Source organism: Lolium perenne, chromosome 7 (genome assembly GCF_019359855.2).
Source record: "Lolium perenne isolate Kyuss_39 chromosome 7, Kyuss_2.0, whole genome shotgun sequence".
Taxonomy (NCBI): domain Eukaryota; kingdom Viridiplantae; phylum Streptophyta; class Magnoliopsida; order Poales; family Poaceae; genus Lolium; species Lolium perenne.
The window spans coordinates 163,141,142-163,147,141 of NC_067250.2; positions in this window are offsets into that span (position 1 = coordinate 163,141,142).

Sequence of the window (6,000 nt, forward strand, 5' to 3'; positions counted from 1 at the left end):
AATGTGTAGAGGAGGTAGATGACACCAACGCTTGAATGTCCTGTCACTTGTCAAGAGCCCTATCAATAGCACAAGAAAAGCAAAGCAACAATCAATGCGTAGCCAATGTTCTACGGGTTTAGCAAGATAGCGCAAGTAGAAGGAGGTCACCTTAGCAAGATGTAGGTGTGCTCTCATGGAGAGGTCTTTTGTAGTAGATGTTTGTGGCCGAAACCACTCCTTGGAGCTCATCCACAAGTCACTTGTACCTTCACGCAACAAAGACCAAGCAAAGTATGTGTGTGCGTGATAGAGGAGCATATCATAAACGAAATGTCCATTCATGTTCACAACACCATTAGCACAACACAAGTATATGAAGAATAATGAATGTGCAAGGTCAATGTGCAAGCAACTCATTCTACTATCCTTATGTGTGCAAACAAACCATCGGAAAGAGAAATTGGTCCACGTATTTGTTGCAACACAAACCATATCATCCACAAAGTGCACCAAAACAACATTTGCATAACCGTGCGTGCCAACAAACAAAATTAAAGAGAAATTGTTCAACTTATTTGAGGCAATACCAACTGTAAGAATCACATCATCATGATTGCAAAAGAACCATAAGAAAGAGAAATTGTTCGGCATGTCCAATGCAAAGCATGAAAAAGGTATTAGAGCTAGGTTTGATCTTGAACTCAATTGTATTATGCTCTCAAGAGATCTCTTTGTCACCTCGTGCTCAATCGAGGTTGGCATTGGCATTCTTGTACCTACACACACAATAGGCAAAGCAAAGAACGTATGCATGGTATTGAACACATCATCCATCATGATGGTCCATTTCTTTTGCACATCACCATTAGCATTAAGCAATTTATCATAGTATATGTGGTGAATATGCGGAGTAAACACATGAACATGCTCATGGACATAGACAAAGTCTCCAAAATTTTAGAGAGCTATGGGGCAATCTCATTTACAAGCATATTAACATCATTGCAAACCAAGCATTGTAAAGAGCAAGTATTCAACATTTTGGTTGCATGAATGGGATAGTATTGCAAGCATCTAGAGCAAAACATGTTAAACATTTTAGCATTGTTGTCAACAAACATAGGGAAAGAGCAATTGTTCGGCAAGGTTGTCACAACACAAGCATCATCATCATCATTGCAAGCAACACATAGGAAAGAGCAATTGTTCGACATTGCAAGCAAGATGAAGTAACTCGAAACACTCATAGCATGGCATGGAAAAAAATTCATAAGCAACTAATTCCACATGATCAACAATAGTGGTATCACAAGTATCACAAGGGAATGTGAAAGAAGCATATGACATAACAATAGGATCGTCCAACTCATGTCAAGCATCATGTCCACTAGTGGGATCATGGCATCATCAAGACCTTTGTTGTTACCTTTGTAGTCCGACTCATTTGAAGTAGGCGTTGTGGAAGTGGTAGGCTCCATGTGGCCTCCAGCTTAGTTCCTGCTCGTCCCGAGTAGGTAAACGATAACAAAGATAATTTCCGAAGTGACATGCCATCATAATCTTGATCATACTATTGTAAGCACATGTAATGAATGCAGCGATCAAAGCAATGGTAAATGTAATGAGTAAACAACTGAATCATATAGCAAAGACTTTTCATGAATAATACTTTCAAGACAAGCATCAATAAGTCTTGCATAAGAGTTAACTCATAAAGCAATAATTCAAAGTAAAGGTATTGAAGCAACACAAAGGAAGATTAAGTTTCAGCGGTTGCTTTCAACTTGTAACATGTATATCTCATGGATATTGTCAACATAAAGTAATATAATAAGTGCAATATGCAAGTATGTAGGAATCAATGCACAGTTCACACAAGTGTTTGCTTCTTGAGATGGAGAGAAATAGGTGAACTGACTCAACATAAAAGTAAAAGAAAGGCCCTTCGCAGAGGGAAGCATTGATTTCTATATTTGTGCTAGAGCTTTGGTTTTGAAAACAAGAAACGATTTTGTCAACGGTAGTAATAAAGCATATGCATCATGTAAATTATGTCCTACAAGTTGCAAGCCTCATGCATAGTATACTAATAGTGCCCGCACCTTGTCCTAATTAGCTCGGATTACCTGGATTATCACCGCAATACATATGTTTTAACCAAGTGTCACAAAGGGGTACCTCTATGCCGCCTGTACAAAGGTCTAAGGAGAAAGCTCGCATTGGATTTCTCGCTTTTGATTATTCTCAACTTAGACATCCATACCGGGACAACATAGACAACAGATAATGGACTCCTCTTTAATGCTTAAGCATTCAACAACAATTAATTTTCTCATATGAGATTGAGGATATTTGTCCAAAACTGAAACTTCCACCATGGATCATGGCTTTAGTTAGCGGCCCAATGTTCTTCTCTAACAGTATGCATGCTCAAACCATTCAACTCATGGTAAATCGCCCTTACTTCAGACAAGACGGACATGCATAGCAACTCACATGATATTCAACAAAGAGTAGTTGATGGCGTCCCCAGGAACATGGTTATCGCACAACAAGCAACTTATAAGAAATAAAATGCATAAGTACATATTCAATACCACAATAGTTTTTAGGCTATTTGTCCCATGATTGCAAAGGTAAAGGATAGAAATTTAAAGGTAGCACTCAAGCAATTTACTTTGGAATGGCGGAGAAATACCATGTAGTAGGTAGGTATGGTGGACACAAATGGCATAGTGTTTGGCTCAAGGATTTTGGATGCATGAGAAGTATTCCCTTTCGATACAAGGTTTAGGCTAGCAAGGCTATTTGAAACAAACACAAGTATGAACCGGTACAGCAAAACTCACATAAAAGACATATTGTAAGCATTATAAGACTCTATACCGTCTTCCTTGTTGTTCGACCCTTACTAGAAATTATCTAGACCTTAGAGAGACCAATTATGCAAACCAAATTTTAGCAAGCTCTATGTATTTCTTCATTAATAGGTGCAAAGTATATGATGCAAGAGCTTAAACATGAGCACAACAATTGCCAAGTATCAAATTATTCAAGACATTCTACCAATTACTACATGTAGCATTTCCCGTTTCCAACCATATAACAATTTAACGAAGAAGATTCAACCTTCGCCATGAACACTATGAGTAAATCCTAAGGACATATTTGTCCATATGCAACAGCGGAGCGTGTCTCTCTCCCACACAATGAATGCTAGGATCCATTTTATTCAAACAAAACAAAAACAAAAACAAACCGACGCTCCAAGCAAAGTACATAAGATGTGATGGAATAAAAATATAGTTTCACTAGAGGAACCTGATAATGTTGTCGATGAAGAAGGGGATGCCTTGGGCATCCCCAAGCTTAGACGCTTGAGTCTTCTTAAAATATGCAGGGGTGAACCACCGGGGCATCCCCAAGCTTAGAGCTTTCACTCTCCTTGATCATATTGTATCATCCTCCTCTCTTGATCCTTGAAAACTTCCTCCACACCAAACTCAAAACAACTCATTAGAGGGTTAGTGCACAATCAAAATTCACATGTTCAGAGGTGACATAATCATTCTTAACACTTATGGACATTGCACAAAGCTACTGAAAGTTAATGGAATAGAAAAATCCATCAAGCAAAGCAAAACAGGCAATGCGAAATAAAAGGCAGAATCTGTCAAAACAGAACAGTCCGTAAAGACGAATTTCTAAGAGGCACCAGACTTGCTCAAATGAAAATGTTCAAATTGAATGAAAGTTGCGTACATATCTGAGGATCACTCACGTAAATTGGCATAATTTTCTGAGTTACCTACAGAGAATTAGGCCCAGATTCGTGACAGCAAGAAATATGTTTCTGCGCAGTAATCCAAATCTAGTATGAACCTTACTATCAAAGACTTTACTTGGCACAACAATGCAATAAAACTAAGATAAGGAGAGGTTGCTACAGTAGTAACAACTTCCAAGACTCAAATATAAAACAAAGGTACTGTAGTAAAATCAACACATGGGTTATCTCCCAAGAAGTGCTTTCTTTATAGCCATTAAGATGGGCTCAGTAATTTTAATGATGCACTCCCAAGGAATAAGAGTTGAAGCAAAAGAGAGCATCAAAAAGCAAATTCAAAACACATTTAAGTCTAACCCACTTCCTATGAAAAGGAATCTTGTAAATAAACAAGTTCATGAAGCATAATGCAACAAGCATAGAAAGATTTTCAGCAAAAAGAGAGGTGCTTTAGTAACATGAAAATTTCTACAACCATATTTTCTTCTCTCATAATAATATCCAGTTGCATCATGAACAAACTCAACAATATAACTATCATATGAAACATTCTTATCATGAGTCTCATGCATAAAATTATTACTCTCCACATAAGCATAATCAATTTTATTAGTTGTAGTGGGAGCAAATTCAACAAAGTAGCTATCATTATTATTCTCATCAAGTGTAGGAGGCATAGTATAATCATAATAAAATTTACTCTCCATAGTAGGTGGCACCAAAAGACCACTATCATTATAATCATCATAAATAGGAGGCAAAGTATCATCAAAGAAAATTTTCTCCTCAATGCTTGGGGGACTAAAAATATCATGCTCATCAAAACCAGCTTCCCCAAGCTTAGATTCTTCCATAGCTTTAGAAATAATAGTGTTCATACTAATAACATTGCTACTAGCATGCAAATAAGGTTCAATAGGTTTTTTAATTTTCGCATCAAACAATCCATGTCTTAACTCAGGAAATAGCTTCAAAAGCTCACTGTTACTTTCCATTATGCTTAACTAGTGAAATAAAAACATGCATGATATTAAGTAAAGTAAACACAAGTAACTAATTTTTTTGTGTTTTCGATATAATGCAGCAAACAAAGTAGTAAATAAAATAAAGCAAGACAAAAACAAAGTAAAGAGATTGGAAGTGGAGACTCCCCTTGCAGCGTGTCTTGATCTCCCCGGCAACGGCGCCAGAAAACAATCTTGATACGCGTACAGCACGTGACCGTTGGGAACCCCAAGAGGAAGGTGTGATGCGAACAGCGGCAAGTTTTCCCTCAGTAAGAAACCAAGGTTTATCGAACCAGTAGGAGCCAAGAAGCACGTTGAAGGTTGATGGCGGCGGAGTGTAGTGCGGCGCAACACCAGGGATTCCGGCGCCAACGTGGAACCTGCACAACACAACCAAAGTACTTTGTCCCAACGTAACAGTGAGGTTGTCAATCTCACCGGCTTGCTGTAACAAAGGATTAGATGTATAGTGTGGATGATGATTGTTTGCAGAAAACAGTAGAACGAGTATTGCAGTTGATTGTATTCGATGTTAAGAATGGACCGGGGTCCACAGTTCACTAGAGGCGTCTCTCCCATAAGAATAAGCATGTTGGGTGAACAAATTACAGTTGGGCAATTGACAAATAAAGAGGGCATGACCATGCACATACATATTATGATGAGTATTGTGAGATTTAATTGGGCATTACGACAAAGTACATAGACCGCTATCCAGCATGCATCTATGCCTAAAAAGTCCACCTTCAGGTTATCATCCGAACCCCTCCAGTATTAAGTTGCAAACAACAGACAATTGCATTAAGTATGGTGCGTAATGTAATCAACGAATACATCCTTAGACATAGCATTGATGTTTTATCCCTAGTGGCAACAGCACATCCACAACCTTAGAGGTTTCTGTCACTCCCCCAGATTTAATGGAGACATGAACCCACTATCGAGCATAAATACTCCCTCTTGGAGTTACAAGCAAAAACTTGGCCAGAGCCTCTACTAGTAACGGAGAGCATGCAAGATCATAAACAACACATAGATAATAGATTGATAATCAAAATAACATAGCATTCTCTATTCATCGGATCCCACAAACACAACATGTAGCATTACAGATAGATGATCTTGATCATGTTAGGCAGCTCACAAGATCCAACAATGATAGCACAATTAGGAGAAGACGACCATCTAGCTACTGCTATGGACCCATAGTCCAGGGGTGAACTA